The following is a 19,027-nucleotide window of genomic DNA, read 5'->3' as shown; positions in this document are numbered from 1 at the left end:
GACGTTCTGGCATGATCTGCTGCGACGCTCAACGGCTGCAAAGACTCCCAGTTTCCTTTCTAGCCATCATAGCTTCGCCCAGAGGTCACGCTAGTATGACTGTTTACGAAAGTCAAATAACACAACAGACACGGCGCTGTACGTTTGGCAAATAGTTTTTTTTATTGTTAAATAGTTTCTTTGAAGTGCCGACAGAAATTATTTCATTATTGGCAAAAGAGAAAATGTGCCGACGAAACATACATTCAGGATGCAGAATAAATCCAAAAAGCAGACTACTTATTAGATATAAAAAAAAATGGCTGTGGCTTAGCTAAGGTTAAGCCCAGGATGCGAAGCATACTAGCCTTTATTTTAGTTGTTGAACCACTGTTTAGCCTGGTGAACTGCTGTTCCTTGGCTATATTTGGTTCGGCTAGACGAAGAAATAACTCATGCGTTACCCTGCTTCGCCTTCAAGAGCGGAACGCGACAGCGTTCCCGTCGACCCGCCAGCGACTACGCGCCCCGCATTGGACGCGGTGAGCGTCGAGCAACGCAGCGTTCGGCGCGGCAACGAAATGTGCGCCTGAGCAAGCGTCGCACGCCTTGAAACAGCTCGTTTCTAAGGCAACACCGCATTCACTAGAGGCGCTTTTGTACCGCTTTGAAGCATCGTACTCGTGGCTCAGTGGTAGCGTCTCCGTCCCACACTCCGGAGACCCTGGTTCGATTCCCACCCAGCCCGTCTGGCAAGAGTTGAGCCAAAGCCACTTCTCCTCTGTCGTGACGTCACGGTGTCACGTGGTTTCATGGCGACACCGCCGCGCCTGAGGAGCTGGGTTGAGCCCTCGTAATATGCTTCGCATAAAATTGAAATACACCGCTTAGTTGTTATTTATTGAAACACTAACGAAATGCAACTAAAGAACAAAGAAAGATAACATATAGCGTACAGGCGAAATTGAATAGTCGAACTAGATTTTTAGATGCAATTTAAATGTATACAATTCGATTAAGTATATAAAAACATGCAGTAAATGCAATTGCAAACCTAACAAAATACGGTAATAAGCATCATTATACATTAAGTAGAAGAACTGCTTGAAAACGCTGGTCTATAGGATATGAGCAAGAGGCTATAAGTAATTGCTTTCACTATGAGCAAAGTTTGTAATCCGGGGTACTCACCATTAAAGTTATTTTGTATGAACAAGTTAAGCTTCTCCATCTGCCCAACCTGTTGGCTGCAGTGCCACAGTGGCTTGTGACCATAGTGTCTACCAAGTCCATTTCAATCCCTTACGTTTCAACGCCTTTTCTTTTTACTTCACAGGGTTCTTTCGAGACAGCATGGGATCTTACGACGGCTTCTACCAACTTCTGTCTGGTGTGAACACCGCTGTAGCGACTGGATTGTGCATTTTTTTCGTTGCTGACTGGAGAAAAACCCGGCGGAGGCGCCTATCGCACGTGCGCACGACTTACCCTGCCGAGACTGCGCACGGTTGCAATGAACCACTTGCGAAGCCTAGCTAGCCGCCGTGATCAACTAATAATGCTCATGCACAGATTTCTAATAGTGATTCCTGAAGGTCAGACTTGGATAGCTGAACTCTGCATAAACGGATGGCCATAGTGGTAAGCCCACTGCCACATTCTGCGCGATAAAGAAAAAGCCCAGAGAGTAGTGTTTCAACTTCGCAAGTGCAGAAATCTGACTTCAGCGGCACGCTGTCTTTCAATGCCTGCGACGCGCCTGAGGTAAAACGATGGTGCAACAAAAGAAAAATCTAAGAACCTGGCGTCTAGCAAGGGCATCTTTCAAAGCCTGTGATAGTCGTTGATGTGCGAGGAAACAAGCTGTAACCTCTCAGGCGTTTCTCTTTCACCCAGGTGGAAACCGACAGAGAAGTTTCTCGTGCACAAAAAGCTCCTGAACACTTCATGAAAAATCAACTCAATCACTGAGCGTCTAAGCATGAATGAAGAGATAAGCCAACGTGGTGCGAAGGCATAGCAATCTACTTTTGCATTGAGTGTTCAAGTGCACTAATAATGTTCCTTATACCATTTGATGAGCAAAATAAATCTCGCTATTCATACACCTTTTTTCCTATGTTTTATTGCATAAGTACCGCATTCTCTGGATTGTTAGTCGCACCTTTGCATAAGTCGCACCGCGCAAGTCTCGCGAGTTTCAAAAAAAAGGATTGAGCATAAAAGCTCAGTAGGTCCATAAGACGCACCTATTTTAATTTGACCGGCATGTTGAAACGTGACTGTGCACTATTGCACATTCATCACAAAAATGCCGTATTAACCCACTTGAGGGTGCTAAATTTACGTAAGCAAAATTTTTTGCGAACAGAAAAGGACTTGAACCAATACAACCAAGGTTTATCGCACTTCACTCATTGTCATCGAAGGCCTGAATTTCCGACGCATTGAAAAAGTTCAAGTGCTGTGGCCAGCGGCAGCGCTACACCTGTGTGCAAAAAAAAAGAACGTTTATATTGGTCCCAACAGCGTACATAAATATCTGCATATATGTGGTACCGGTGTATAAGACAGATCAGTGATAATTTTAAAAAAAGTCAGGACTTGTGGTGCAGTGGTCCAGAAAATACGGATGTGCACTTCGAGCTACCAAAATGGCTATTGGAAGAGGTTACAAATATTTCTCTCCTGAAGGAGGGATTAAGAAGCATGGGTGCTAAAAAAACTGACAAGAAAGAAAAATATACATGAAGAAAGTGTATAAAACTTAAGATAGTAAAACACACGTAGAGGACGGCCGCAGGAGCGTTCATAAGCTTGACCATAGAGGACGCACCTTAAAAAAAGTTTGTATAGTGAGACGCAAGTTTATTACAGTTCAATCTATTGTTCTGCTTTGCGGCGAACTAATGAAGACGCTATGTGTCAAATGTACCTCCTCAAATACGATTCATAAGGTGACAAGTACGCACAAGAGCAGTTAAGGAGGATTAGATTATTTATTTCCATAAACCTGTGTCTAATTTGGAAACACAATACCCTAGAAATACGCATTTGGTAATAAGCTCTAATTTCGCTTTAAGAGATCTCGAATATATAAACTGTAAGTCATACCTAACTGTACAACTTCTGAGTTAGCCCAACTGTAAACATCAAGGCGAGCTAGAATGGCCGTGGAAGTATTGCTTGCGGCGCATGTACTTTCTCACAAAATTGCTCTATACGTTTGTACTGTAACGGCACACTGTTTGGGAAACACGGGAAGCATGAAACCTCGGCAATAATTTTTTTTATTTAGTGCGAGATCAATAGAGGTTGATGTTCTCCATTATGGGGCCGTGACTTTCCAGCACGTCATGAGCGCTGCCACAGAAAAGGGATATATTGTACATATCGCGATAGGCCTTATCTTCAACCTATTTTCCCTGTTTCTTTCTTTCCGAATGCATGAAGTTCGAATCAAGAGAGAGAGAGAGAGCAAATGATAAATGAAAGGTAGGGAGGTTAACCAGGACTGAGTCCGGTTGGCTACCCTACACTGGGGAAAGGGAAACGGGGACGGAAAGATTTAAAAAAAGAAGAGAAAGTCAACCAGGGATATCGTTCAGTCACTCAGTCCGGATTACTGACGCTGACTCAATCTTGTATCTTTCAAATATCGCAGCAGCGCTTTTGTGGCCTTTTGTAGCTGCGATATACAAGGCCATGGTCCCAAGATCTTGTTCAAGGTGAACGGTTTTCTATCTAACTGGTTGAGAGCTGTGCAGAGATCTTGTCTTTCATTTTCAAATGATGGGCAGTAGCACAGTAGATGGTCTATAGTTTCTTCGACACCGCAGGCATTGCACTCGGCGCTATCAGCCATTCCAATCAAAAACGTATATGCATTCGTGAAGGCGACGCCCAAGAGTAAGCGGCACAGCATTGTTTCCTCATTACGCGGAAGCCCTGGTAACAGCCGCAGTTGCATAGATGGATCGAGGGAATGCAATCGATGTTGAGTGAAATCAGGTGTGTGCCACTTCTCCAATGTCATACGGTGCGCTAGCTTGCCTAAGAGTTGGGCTGCGTCAGTACGCGATAAAGGTATCGAGAAAGAACAAACTCATATAGCCTTAGTCAGGGCAATGTGTGACTTGTTATCCTCTATGTATTAGCATTGATCTTACAGAATTTTAAATAAGACACTTAGATATGGCGGGATACACAACCCGATAGGGAGTCCGTTCATCTGTGTGAACACGCTGGCACTCCGTTCGACAAATGTGGCTTCTAGGTATGGTGCAATAAGGTTAACAAATAAGCCTACGCTGACGCTTACCTTTTCTGAAATTCTATGGTACCGACTTTATCAACGTCCTCTTCGATGTCGGTAAGCAACACCATGTGGGGCAGAAAGTAGTATAAATCGTATGTGTGCATGGAAAATGAGCTGAATGCTCCAAATGAATATTGCTTCGGAAAGTCGACGACTTTTCCCGAGTTCTGGGTGAGAAAAAGGTATCCGCTTTCAAAAGCTCGAGCTTACCTTTTAAGAAGAATGCTGGCTTCTGCCAGAATCTGTTATCTTTCGTCCCACGGCCTGCCAGCAGGACGCCTGAGCAGCGGCTGACTACTGAGGCAATTCCGCCATAAGCCTTATCTAAAAACATATCGTTAGGAAAGATAGCGAAGTCGCACTCCTTGCCAGACGGAAGAACATGAAGTTCATTGTCTCCTGAGCACGCCGAGAATTTCTTCAAATGTGGTCCGTCGTTAGCAGGATTACCAGGGAGCACCACGTGAACCTCTTTTGACCTGCTCTATGCACGTTACAAAAAAACAGGTAATGGATTACAATAGGGAATAGCCAAAATGCATAGCTACCTGTTAACACTGACCAGGTCCACCATCTTGCAGAGGCGTAGTTGCGAAGTATTCGTTTCTTGTCCGGCTATGCGATAGTCACCGTGTGGTTACTGAGGACTTCAACATGCAACACTCGCCTTCATAGTACAGCGATTAATGAAGAGCGAACTTCACTGTGCCTTCACAAATCAACGAAGCGTCGCCCGTTGGTTTTTTTTCATCCTTGGGTATCCTTCTGGACGGCATTCTCAAGGCAAGTACTGCTTTCCGTTCGAAAACTTCGCCAAGGCTTTTTTCGCGGCAACAAGTGGTTTAAACGTGACCTAAGTGACCTAAGCAATTCATCGCAGCTTAGGAATTTTCCGCGGAAGCCACGAAAACAACCTTGCACTTCCTCACAACCTTTGAGATTCGTTGCCGTCTCATGATGCAGCGTTGCGCGTGAAAAATTAAAGCTCCTGTACTAGTGCAGATTTTCGAATCTGATAAAAACCTCACGTACGCAACCAATGAGCACTGTGGTTGCTCCATTCTCGTTTGGTTCTAGCTCCAAGTGCGTGAGCTAAAATTGTGCGTGCCAGACCACACATGCGTGTTCCGTGAAAGCGGAGGACAAAGCGCGATCGGCACGTTGGTGTCAAGAGGGAATTTGTTCCGTACGTTTTTTTTTTCTTACGTCCTTCCGTCGCAAATGTGGAGTCTTCGCACGATAAGGCATTTGTGCGTGTTCTTTCAATCGCGTTTTATGCATTGCTTCATTCTCGCAAAGCTTTTCTGCTTCAGGCGTTCGTTATTTGATGAGTTCGCTTTTTACAGACGCTCCGACTTCACGCACGCTGCAATGATATGACGAACCTGGCAAACGAGCAGACAGGCGAACTAAATGATGCGGTGTCTCAACAGCAGAACCGAAAACGAAAAAAACTCTCGATAATTGCATGCCAAATTGAAGTACGGAAAACGAACGAACATATGATTCAACAACGTACCAAGTGGTGAAGTAAAGAGAACTTGAGGATAGAGCACTCGGGCCTTCTATATCTATGCCGCAGACGTAGGAATACTTACTGAGGTGGAGAAGGGGGGGACCGCCTGGCCAGCTGCCACAAGTTGGGAGGAGGGAAGGAGGCAAATTATTCCATGTGCTCCCCCACATTTCAAAGCGGGAAATTTTGGCTGCACCCTGACAAAGCCTACAAATCAAGAGTTGCGGCTAAGTTTTCATTCAGAATATGGTGGCCATGTAAGCAATGTATTTTTAAAATCATTGCACCCCAAACAGTGAGGGTTTTCTTTCAGGAGTCGCCTGCGACGCACCGTAGTAGAAATGGCGCTACCAGTCGAACATGAGCATTTGAGCGCCGGCATAGAAGGCTAAAAGGGATACTTAAACACGACGGTGGGCTAACTTCAACAGTTTATCCAAGTATAAGTCATATTTATACATCATATTAAAGCCGCAACACTCCTGGTCAATACGTGACACTGCTCTTTCGAAAAAGGTCGTCTCTTTACCAAGCAGGCGGAGAGACTCCGTGGTAACAAACCTTTCACCATCTTTCGCGCTATCAATACATTCGACGGGTGCACTGATACAAAAGGTCAGGTGAATGCATGAGTAGTTTCTTGAGCGCTTAATGCACTTCGCGAAGTGTTTTGGTTGAAACTGTTTCAGATTGTTTGAAGAGCCATCAAAAGCATGTTTTTCAATGTGTAGAAGTAATTGTATGTGAAGTGCCATTGTCTTTGGTAGCCTATCATATAGACAAACAGGACGATGCCTTAAATGCCGTTAATCAAATATAGTTTACCGACAAGGAATTACCGCCACGGTTACCCGCCTGTTCTTGTCAAGGATGCAGCTGCTCTCCTTGTTCATGGTGTAATCCTTGCCAGCCACAGAGACAAGGTTCTGCGTGAAATTATAGAGGCGTAACCAACTAGGGAAAACTTGAATTAGCGTTGCCTCTGTCGACCTGCTTGATAAAGGAATGAATACAATCTAAAAACTAGGGAGAGTGTCGAACGAGTAAAGGGGCATATATACCCTTCAAAGCATTGTTTTAGTCTCGTGAAATGTCGAGTGGACTTAAATGCATTGTTCACTCCGTCAGCAAGGAGAGAGTGAAATATTCTTTTCACTCTGCCCTCCTGAGAGAGAGTAGAATCCCCGTTCGGCTGTTCTGGCAATAGAGAACAAAACGTAGCCTAAGCTCGTGCTTCAACTGTATACGAGGCTGGCCCTGAACATGGCCATGTATCACGCACGCACGCTGGGCAAAGAGCACACAGTTTTGCGTCTAAGAGAACAGGCAGCCACAGTGCAATGGGAAGTGGGGCCAGCGCTCTGTTTTTTAACTCGGGCTTCCTCCAACGCGCGCGCACCCATCGCGGTACAGCACAGATCCGGAGAAAGGTGATCCGTCCAGCGAGTAGGGACGAAGGCCATCCAAGGGAGATCGTGTGTCAGCCACCTTGCGCCGCCACGAAAACATCGAAGTCGTTAATCAATCGTTAAATATAACAAGAAACCCTCCAGGGTAAGTGAATTCTAACTTACGTGCACATTCTGCGTGCACATGGTATCACCAGGAAGTCATCGCGGCGGTTAGCCGACGCTATTGACAATGGACTAGGCATGCAAGCTGCGTCTCTCGATGTCAATCGAAAATGGCAGTCTTCGCGATAATTGCATGTGATTTTATCACTCACCGCTATCTCTAGGAGCATTGAAAATCGCAAACACCGCCTGAACCATGGTAATGTTCAGTGTGGTTCATGGTATGTTCAAAGATTTGTTTACCAGCCCATGATTCCGAGCCTATGCAGACCGTGTGTTTTGTGTGTGAATTTATAAAGTTCGGCAGTCTACCGTGTAGGGAACGCTGTTGAAATAAGGAGTCACATAACAGAAGGCGTCATTTTGGGGGCGGCAAGCTTTCGTTATAGTAAGCCGCTCACTTGACGGTGTTTTTCGCCCATGGATAATCTGCGACCACTGAAGTTACGTGCAGCACCAGCGCTATAGTTAGAAACTGCCGCAGGCATTCAGCTGCTTGCTGCGAGACGCCAGTTGGGCGAGTTATCTCTAACTTACTGAAAACGATTGATGTATTAATATTTTAGGCGGAATAAGAGTGAACTGTTTTTGCTCAAGTACTCGAATGGTGTGATGATATGTCGAATTTTCTGTCTCTTGTTGCGGTTTTAGTGCACGGTGCGAATGTGAAAAGGTGCTTATGTGTACGAACTTGGTGAATTGTCAATTGGCGAGTTGTGCATCAGAATCAAATATAACGGCTTCTGTGTAGAATTGCAGTTACAGGGGCGTTTTGCATAGGCTTAGTGTTTCGACATGCTTCTGCATTTGTTAATATGGGTTGGCGCTTTAGAGTTATGTGAAAGGAAATGTTAAATCACCCTTCCTCTGGGGGTTACAAGCTGTTGCATGGCAGACCAAATGTGTCGATGCCTTAATGTTTTTAGTGTAGAAACGAAGTATCAAAATAAAACGTTGCTTTAATTCTGTGTTACCAGTCGCCTGTCATACAAAAAAGAGTTGGTCTAATGAACTAATAACTACGGTCTAACTACAACATTTACATGACTCTAAAGAATGCAAATTGGTAGATTTCAAACTCAAGCAATAGTGGAGTCTGTCAAAAACGCACACCATTGCGTACCTCATCAATGGAAATAAGATCATGGCTTTTAGTCAGCTTATATCCCGGCCGCAGTGAACTGTTTCTTGTTAGCCTTGAAATGCGGATAAGCTTGCCAAAGCAAGCCGTGTCGCCAATCCTTATAGGCACACCCTGTAATATCCATTGCAATGGAAGACCATGTTTTCATCCCTACTGAGAATCACGTTTGCAGATATGATCCTCAAATTATGACTTGAGCAGTGGCGCAATCAGAGGTGGTGCGGGGGGGGGGGGGGGGGGGGGCACACTGGGCACATCCGTAAGACGTGTGACAAGTGGTCTTTGTGACACTCCAGACCAATGAGAGATTTCTGACAATTGACAATGGTCAATATTCTATTTGTTAGGAGTATTGTAACACTGGCGCTGAACGAGGATGAACTGTCGGTTGTTGCTTTTCACTTTAAATCTAACAATTTAAATTATTTCAGCAGTTGACTATTGCAGTCATTTACATGTTTCGCCTGCATTTCAATAGGAAGACTAAGAGCTGAGACTTTCTTTAAGAGCAATGAACTTATTTCTTGGCTGTCTTCATGTGATTTTACACGATGTCCTCGTGTTGACTTCTGCACACGATATTTTTCAGGCACTTGCTTTATCTAATGCGAGAAGGCAGCTGCAAGAACACAAGTATGTCAAAGAGCCAGCCCAGCACGACTCGACATGGTGCAAAGGATGGCACTCCGCAGTATCAAAACACATTTCCATGCAATTTCGACGAGAAAAGTTGAATTTGGGTATATTGGGCGTTCCAGTTGACTAAATGCATAACTCTCAAATGACAGTATGTCACACCAAGATGAAAATCCTCACATACTCTACGCAGTCATTTTGACGTAGTATATTTTGTAATGTCTCTGATGATAAAGTCAAGATTAAGCATGCACTCTGGAGACAAACACATAGGAGGAAGTGCCATTGAAAGGTTAGAAATATGTTTTAAAGAAAAGTTTACTGCCGTAATACATACTTGCAATGAGCACGGTGCCTGTCTTGAATATCAAAAGCAAAAGCTCATGCTTGGTTAACTGCTGATGTACCTTAATTGCACGTAAATGCAAATACAATTCCCTGTCGTTTTGTATTTGAAACGCTGACATGAAGCAGACAGGTATCTATACTGTAGCTTTTATTTACTTTTACACGTAATTTTAGAAACCCGCCGTGTTTGCTCAGTGGCTATGGTGTTGGGCTGCTGAGCACGAGGTCGCGGGATCGAATCCCGGCCACGGCGGCCGCATTTCGATGGGGGCGAAATGCGAAAACGCCCATGTGCTTAGATTTAGGTGCACGTTAAAGAACCCCAGGTGGTCAAAATTTCCGGAGTCCTCCACTACGGCGTGCCTCATAATCAGAAAGTGGTTTTGGCACGTAAAACCCCAAACATTATTATATTATTAATTTTAGAAGTATTCCTCCCTCCTTAGTTCCTCAAAGGGGAACCATTGGGGGCAGAGCACTCCAGGTTTAAGAAGTCATTACCGATACGTACATGCTAACAGAACCAGTTCATTAGAACCGATGGCATCTCCCGAAGTAGGAGCGAGGAGCAACGCAGTTAACTGCGTACAGCGTGGTGCCCACCGTACGTCCTAATTAGAAGCAACAGAGACTTGCAATTGATAAATAAATTTGGCACATGTAATATTGTGGTTTCTCCTATAAACAAGTCGTATGTGTGTTTCTGGCAGGTATTTGAGGCTTCGATTACGGTGACTCAATCTAATTTCCAGCCTAGTATGCTAGGGGAGGCAGGGATGGGTTCAATGCAAAGAAGTGAGGGCGTCTGCCTGGAACATTTGTTCATAAATTGGGAAATGTGAACGTATAGTGTTAATCAGGCAAATGCCCCTTAGATTGGTGGGTTCCGGAGGTAAAATTTAAGGCAAAATGAACCTAAAACATTTTTGCTCATAGTAAATTTCTGCACTATTAGTGCAGAAATTAGAAATTTGCAGAAAGTTCTGCAATTGTATTAGTCTTCCCAGTAACATATATAATTTGACAAGATTCTGTGAAGCACGATACTTTTTCCTAATTCAGTGTACCTTAACCCTTTCTGTAGGAAAAGAACTTAGCTTTCAGGTAATTGCCTCATTGCGCACGTGTGTGCATAGCCGCTTGCAAAATCCGTGGCCATGGAAGAGGTATGTAAAACAGGATGGTGTATTTCCAAGTTTATGATTTGCTTCTTTCTTTGTCTATCTCGTGCGCGGCCCTGCCTGTACTTATGCTTATGTTGCCTTTGATGCATCATATTCATAACATGTGATTTTTGGTTCACGTATGAACCATGCTATTTCAGTTAAATTGCATTTTCGACTAGTCACAATATTTGATCATGTAGTTATGCAAGCGGCTCTTCAGAAGTATAGTTTTGACACTGCAATCCGGAATGAAAAGCTAGCATATATGTCAAGAAATTTGATGCGCAAAATTTGAGTTCCAATGCTTCTTGCAATATTACGCTCATTTGTTACGCATTAGATAATGTCGTAAACTTACTGTTATTTTATCTGCGAGAAAGTACAACGGATCAATCTCAACAGCACCAGGAAACTACTTTCCTGAGGACGCCACCTACGAGAAAATATGATACGCCTCTGTACCGCTTTGAGACCAGCTGCGATATTGTTCAAGTACCAGGACAAGACACACGCTTAAAAACAATGGGGTGCAGCCCATACATGAATAACTTGATGAAAACTCTTTAGAACCAAAGGTAGACCTGCGGCCTCACATGAGAATATACGAAACATTTTTAAGTGCACTGTACTCTCAGTCAGTGAAATCCGTACGTTGTGCAGGTTGTTATCAAATGAGCTCCTGTCCTAGAATACGACACGATAAAGTTTCTAGGAGAATTTATCTATATTACTAGCCTCATGCTTAGCAGCTCCATCTGGTAACCTCTGCCATATAACTACATGCGTTTTGTGCTAGAAATGTGTTTGCTGGCCAGTAATGTGGAGCACATTTCTCTTCGATAATAGTGTCAATACTTTGTGAGTTTGCACACGTTTGTTCTATGTTTAACTTCCCATTGCATACTTTATTTTTGAAAAGATTGAGCAAATTGTTAATAAAGCACATTTCTACATTGCAACACTGCTGAAACCATATATATATATATATATATATATATATATATATATATATATTATTACAATATGTGTTGTAGAGTTCATGGTTATCATTGTAATCTGATTTTACGTGTGTGTCAGTAATTTTTTCGAAATATCATTCTTTTTTTCTTGCGACAGATCAATAAAGATATGGACATTTTAAGACAAAAATGTTTCACTTCAGTAACTCGGCGACAACAGAACAATCAATTTCCCAAGCATAAGTGCAGGAGCTGCTTATGAAGTAATCAAATATTCCCCACATGCATGTATTACGACTCCCTTCTAACGTAGTCATAACGCTACATCGTGAGTGCTTTTACACTATTTGGAAGAGTACTAGCACTCTATGTAGAAGGAGTACAATGTCTGTGTTAGGAGTACAAGCACTCAGGAGGAGTAGAAGCACTCGGTCTGGAGGAGTACAAACACATTGGTGAAGTACCATTACCTTTGTAGGGAGAGAGCATTAGCACTCTGCGGCAGAGTACCAGCACTCCCTTGAGGTGGAGTAGTAAAATTCTTTTGAGGTGAGTTATTTTGCTCTCTCTCAAAGGGGGCGATCTACTCTGGAACAGTTAAAGTTGGCGCATCGTGTTGTCTACGTGTCTTTTTTGTCCTTGTGTGACGGCGCAAAAATGTTATTCGAGTTCGAATAGCAGCACGGCGAAACCACAGAAGTGGCGCACTAAGCCCTTACGGCTATTTGCAGTCTGCGGGACGCGTCTTGCACACTACCTGAACTGCTGCGAGGTCTTTCCCTCCAAAATAAGTTTGACCATGTTCGGCTTGAGGGCAAACTTGTCTACCCAAGGTATCTTGCTACAGCTAAAGGAGGAGGTACTCGAGACAATGCCAAAAAACGGGGAAAACGTGGTCATGGCCATTGACATCAAGGGAGCCTTTGACAACGTGTCCTACGCCGCCATCATGGAGGGGATTAACACCACTAATTGCGGGAAGAAAGTCCATGACTATATCAGAAGCTTCCTAACCGACAGAACAGCGACAGTAGGCCTGGGAGACTTACAGAGTGACGCCTTTCAGACGCCATGCAAGGGCACTCCGCAGGGCTCAGTAATCTCGCGAGTACTCTTCAACATAGCAATGGTGAACCTTACCAAGAACCTTAGCAAGATCCAAGGAATCAGTCACGCAATATACGCGGACGACATAACGATCTGGGCTACTCAAGGCTCACTAGGGGATAAACAAGAGGCACTACAAGAAGCTGCCGCCTGAATCGAAGAATACACAAAGCAAAGAGGCCTCAGATGCTCCACGGAGAAATCTGAACTCCTCATAGTGGGCAGACACCCCACTGATGCCCCGCTCGAAATGAGGCTAGAAGGACAGCACATCCCGGAGGAAAAGATGATTAGAATCCTCGGCATGTGGCTGCAAGGAAGCCGGAAATGCAGCCACACAATGTGCCTACTAAACAAAGCAGCAGGACAGGTGGGCCGAATGATTAGCAGAGTGGCACACAAGAGATATGGCATGAAAGAGGACACACTCAGGTTGGTCAATAGCCTGATAGTCAGCCGGGTCACATACTCACTGCCGTACCATACAATCACCAAAACCGAAAACGAGCAAGTAGAGACCACCCTCCGGAAAGCGTATAAAAGAGCTCTCCACCTCCCAAGGAACACATCCAACGACAAACTCATGCAACTTTGAATCAGCAACACTTTTGAAGAACGAAGGGAATGCCAGCTCAAGGCACAAGTACGAAGACTCAGCAATACAACAACGGGAAGGGCGCTCCTGACAAGGCTAGGTCGGGAAGTAGAAAAACCACAAAGTAGCAGGGCCACAATACCAGACCCACTAAGAAAGAAACTACGCATACAACCTATCCCTCGCAACATGGACCCAAACCACCATGCGAGTACGAGACAGGCTAGGGCAGAGTTTTACGAAAAGACGATGGGACATCAGGAGAATACAGTCTATACCGATGCGTCCCTATACTCACAAGCACACAAAAACAATGCGGCAGCGGTAGTAGTAAATAATCAAGGAGAATTAATCACAAGACTCACGGCCGAGGTGGCTAACATAACCGAGGCAGAGGAAATTGCTGTCGCACTGGCAGCGGAAAAAGGTTATAGAACAGGAATATCCCTCAATATTTTAACAGATTCACAAGAGGCGTGCCGGAGCTATATAAGAGGCAGAATTAGTAACACGGCGCTCAAGGTCGTCAGCAGAGTTCCAATCGCTGAGGGACAACCCACACATAACATTATCTGGATACCAAGCCACGCAGGGATCAGGGGCAACGAAAGGGCAGACAGCCTAGCTCGAGGGATGACCAGCCGAGCAGGAACGTCAACCGCCCCAGAGGGGCCACAGATGAACTGCGGCAACAGCTATTCAGAGCTATTAAACTTCTATAAGGGGCTAAGATATCAATATCCCCCACCACATAAAGCATTAACAAAGGAGGAGGCCGCAGGATGGCGGAGACGGCAAACGGGCTCCTTCCCGAACTTACACGTACTAAGTAGGATGTTCCCCACGCAGTATAGCGCAACGTGTCCGTGGTGTGGAGCTAAACCAACATTATACCACATTACTTGGGAGTGTACAAGAAACCAGGCATTCCACAAACACAAAACACCAAGTGCGGAGCAATGGGAGAGCTGGCTCACCAGCCGCGAGCTAGGGGCTCAAAGAGCTCTAATAGCGCACGCGTGCGAGGCGGCCCGGCTCAGTGGAGCCCTGGACTAGGGGCCCATCCATGGCTGAAGAGGACCCAAGCTTCAAGAATGAAAGCTTCGGCCTCTACCCGCTAAAACCTTAAAAGAGTCAATGATGTTTTCCATTCCATTCACCTTCGTCTGCTTGCATCATCACGAGTGGCTTGTTATAGTCTAACCATAATCAAGAACACAAGCACAGCTCTGCAATTTTTTTCATGAAGACGGGGGGGGGGAGGTATTCAGACGAGCAATTATAATTTGCCTATGTTAATGTTTTACAAACTGTGAGTGGTAATCTGAAATAGGTATTTTTTAACATTATAAAGAGAATTGCCACTGGTACACCTTTCCCGCGTCTTTTATTACCATGGTAATCCGCATTATTGTTATATAGTTTTTTTCTTTAGTTCTAACACTTTTTGTATGAAAGCCCTTCAGTATTTACTCGGATGTCTCGTTCACGGACAGACTGCCTGCGCTGGCTCACATCATTTGTAAAGAAAAACAAAGCCACCCTGTTGCTAACAATCTAATTTCGTCAATTACCTTCTTAATTGCAAACCTTGCGGACACATGCGTATATTTACACTTCGAAAGGAATTGTCATTCATGCCTATTTAAAGGTTCATACTTTTCGCCTTGGCCACCTAGGCGGAAATAACGGGCGTCAACTTATTTATTCAGTTAACCTGATCACAAACATGGCAGCGCGAACAGCGGTTCTCCGCACAACCCCTCTGCGACGCATAAGTCTGGCATAACATGAAAGTCTCGTCATCATTACATCTTCCCACGAGCTGTTTACGACTGGCGCTTTGCGCAACTTCAGATTGTTCACCGAGTCATTTCAGCAGCAGGGCCGAGAATGACATAGCTCAGGCCAACCGGAACTCTTACGTACTGGTTTGAAAAAAAGCATTCGCTTCGGGCATCGGGAGTCATCAGTCGTACAGGCGCCACCAAATGAAGGAAGTGATGCATCACTGCCGGCACGGGGGGGGGGAGGAGGGGCGAAGGGACGTCCTTGATTAAGCATGTCACTTTAGCTGCGGACGCCGTGCAGCCGAGAAGATACCTCTGCGGCGCGCGCAGTCATAGCATAATGTTCGACTGGAATCAGGCACCATGCAGCGAGGAATGCGGCCTCGACGGACACCAAACCCTAACTCTGTAAACCTCAGGGCACAAACGCAGCAGCGCCGGTACCACTATAGATGGCACCGAGTTTTCTTAAGAAAGCGCTGAAACGTAGCACGTCTCATAGATAACTCGTCACCGTGCACGGTGTCAATAAGGTGTGTAGCTGCGTTGATTTTGTGCTGAAAGCATTATCGTCCGCAGTCATCGTGTCATGGGTTCTGCCAAATTTTTTGAGCAGTAAGTTATTACGGCAGACCTCATCTCATGATCACTCGATGGCAATTTCGATTAGCCTTCGAGTGTCGCACTGCATTCCGGAAGTCATGTTTATTTAACATTGTTAGTTGTCATTCAGGGACTCCGTTGCTCCGGGTATATGCGACCTATTCTGGTATCATCTAGCTATGCTATGACACTAAGTCGCCCATGATATTGACATGTAGACTTATTTATCCTTTTCATGGGAACTGCTTTGCACCCACTAGTAACTCAAGTTATTGCTCAGTGATCGATGCGCCTGCGTGATATGAAATTTATTTGAATGGTACCGTTGATTCTATATGTTGTGTATGCTCTCGCCGAAGCTTGTGTAATCATATTGTATGCGCGACAGCAATTGCATGGTACCTTCACGAAGGCACCGGGGAAACAGCATATAACCCCTGGAACCATAGAAAAAGAAATTATACAAGAGGGGAAATGGCGAAAACTGGCAACAGGAAATACGTCAGGCTAGTATTAACGCCAACCGTTGCTGCCGCGAGCATCGAAAAAGAAAGAATGTTACGTGAGGTTAACAGAAAGTCTTTCATTTTTTTCATCTTTCCCGGCAACCAGGGAAAGGCGACCCGTCTGCCAGGGGGGTTATTCTGTAAGAGTCCAGCTAGTCCATTTCTGCCGCTGCAGATTAGATGCAGCTGTACGAGAGAGGAGAAGACGGGCTGCCCTAGCCAATGTGTGGCGGTGGAAATGTACAGTCCATTAGGTGGACTACTACAGAATACCCCCCCCCCCTCTTTTTCTAATTTTGAATTTAGCCTGGTTTGGTCGGCCCCTAGCGAATTCTTGCGTTCCTTCTGAACTCCGACATGGCAGCACTGCACTATTGCACTACGGCAAGGTGAGAAATTCTGTTCGACAGTCTGCGACGCATTTCAAGCAATTTGGCTTACGGCACGGTACCTAGGCTAGACTTGTGACGCAGTTAACGAAAAACAGCGCGCCCGTCGTGGCGCCGTTAATTTGAAATAACGACTCGTACTGGCAGATGTTTGTGACGCTTTCTATGAGCCCCAAAATTATTTGAACTAATTTCAGTAGTTTTTGGGCACGCGAATCGTACAGGGGGCTGGAATGCAGTTTCGCATGTACTGAATCTTATTGCGACAAGCTTTGGCGCTTTATCTTACTCCCAGCAATATTGTAACTAATTTCGGTACTTTTTGGGTTACTTTTGAGGCGCAGTGGGCACGCCTGGTGCTGTGACGCGGTTAGCGAGAAACCGCTCGGACGTCGTGCACAGTTAAGTTTCACACTTTAATGCAATGAGAAGCCAAGTTCGTGGCGCTTGCTCTGGCGCTGAACTTTGTTGAAAATTATATTTGGTGCTGTTTTGTTACTTATGAGGCACGCTCTCCGCGCCTGTCGCGATGCAGCGAAAAAACAGCTCGACCATCGTGACAGCTTGGCACGCACTGAATCTTACTGCGCCAAGTTTGTGACAACTTTTATGGCCCCGCAACCATTTAAGCCTTCTTTCGGCACTCACGCTTGTAGAAAATGCAACGATCAATTGCCAAGAGTGATAACACGGGAGTGTGTTGCTTGCGCCGGCAGTACGCGCAAAAGATAACGCCAAGGAGCCGAAACGCCAGGAACTTGTAACTCGAAAATTCTCTCTTCTGAACGACTGAAGACAGGCTATTTGTCTTTAGTGCCTGTCTTCAGACAGGCGCCTGTCGCCTGTCTGCGCCTGTCTTCAGACAGGCGCATTTGTCTTTAGTGCGAGCAGAATGAATTCTGCGAGAGTCCAGCATGGTTTGGTCGAGATCCTGTGTTGTGGCCACACCTGAGTATTTGTAGCGTACTATCGCGTCGATTGTATCCAAGTTCTCCTGGAAACGCGCAATAGCCAGTGTGTTCTTGCTCTCAAAGTGCAGGAAGTAAGGCCAGGAAGAGGTGAATGCTTGTAAATATAGGGTGCTGTCGGGGTACGTACGGTATTGTTTGGGATGAGTCGGGTACTTTCTACGTCGTGTATGTAATACCCAACTGCTTTTGTTTGTAGCCGCCCATTCACCAATTTCGCACGTTGCGCCTCTACACGCATTATTCGTATGTGGTAATACCAAAATGACAGTTGCTTGTAATTTAATTTCTTCAGCTGACGTCGTCCGGTGAAGCTTTGTATGGGAACTACTGCTGCTTGCGTGGTGCCACAACGTTCGATGAATGCACAAAAAGCTGGCAACGAGCATTTATATAGAGTAAAATAAACATTTCTTCATTTCACGAGGCGTCTTGCGTGTTTATGAAATTGCATGTCGCACATATTCGATGGAGGCTTGTAAAGATCATTCGCAATCAATTTTAATAATGAAACGCTTTCACATGAAGAGCGCGCGGTTGAGCTGTAAAAGCAAAAAAAAACGAAAAGAAAAAGAGATCAGCGGAGCAGGGCTCACGCGTACCAGCAGCCGTTCAAAACGCGTGCGCCCAAAATTTTAATCCCATGTTTGTTGGGGCAGTCTAAACTAACCATCTTTGAAAACACAAAATCAGATTTCTCTTCATAATTAACCGGTCGTTTATCACTGTTGTCATTTTAGTGATTTTGACGCCAGATTTATTGACTTTCTTGTCTGTTTGCAGAAAAGGTTGCTATTTGGCAATCAGTGACTTTTCAGTGACTTGAATCAACAGTTGGCGATATTTTCACGACTTATAAGTTAGAAAGATTGCTTGGAAAACATCTTTCAAGAAAGCGCTTTTTATTCAAAAGCCACATGTAAGTGGCCGAAACTCACTGTACGATGCATAGGCTCTGTGACCACGGTGAACTACCGGTTGCCATCACATCGGTAGCTTTCACATTGTGATTGTGCTTCACAGCACAGTGGTCATCATAGCCTCGACGTTGTGGTCGCAAAATTGAAGTTTCCTTATTATTTACAAAACCAAAACCGTTTTTTTTATTATTTCATTGCGTTTACACGCTGCGGGTTCAGCGGTGTCACTAAGTCCATTCGTTCGGTAGAAGCTTGACAAGTGTGTCAGATAACTAATTTACCAAAACCAAGTGTAATAAATTTTATTTTCAGATTTAGAACACAGCAGATGAATAAGACATATCGACTGCATGACAAAGGCGCCAATGTCGGAATGGTGTCTTCAGCTTCGTGAAGGGCGACAATATAGTATTTAACCTGTACAAAGCCCTGGTAATTGTCATTATCATGTTAACAACGTGCGGCCAAGCGCGTTCCACATAATCTAGTTCTGCTCTTACAAATGCCGA

At 44.8% G+C, this 19,027-nt stretch overlaps 1 protein-coding gene across 3 annotated transcripts in view; it reads left to right on the top strand.

The window, feature by feature from the left end:
- Positions 1 to 4,712: 4,712 nt before the first annotated feature.
- LOC135908252 (monocarboxylate transporter 12-B-like) overlaps positions 4,713 to 19,027 on the top strand; it is a 47,300-nt gene continuing 32,985 nt past the window's right edge. For 2 of the 3 annotated variants that reach the window (XM_070532914.1, XM_065440022.2), the window contains exon 1: positions 4,713 to 5,080. The gene's annotated coding sequence lies outside the window, so the exon portion shown is untranslated. The remainder of the gene's footprint in view (positions 5,081 to 19,027) is intronic. The other variant, XM_070532913.1, reaches the window with a different exon arrangement.

The sequence above is a fragment of the Dermacentor albipictus genome, chromosome 2 (genome assembly GCF_038994185.2).
Source record: "Dermacentor albipictus isolate Rhodes 1998 colony chromosome 2, USDA_Dalb.pri_finalv2, whole genome shotgun sequence".
NCBI lineage: Eukaryota > Metazoa > Arthropoda > Arachnida > Ixodida > Ixodidae > Dermacentor > Dermacentor albipictus.
Note: the sequence above shows the minus strand (reverse complement) of the source record. Positions and strands in the feature narration are given on the sequence as shown.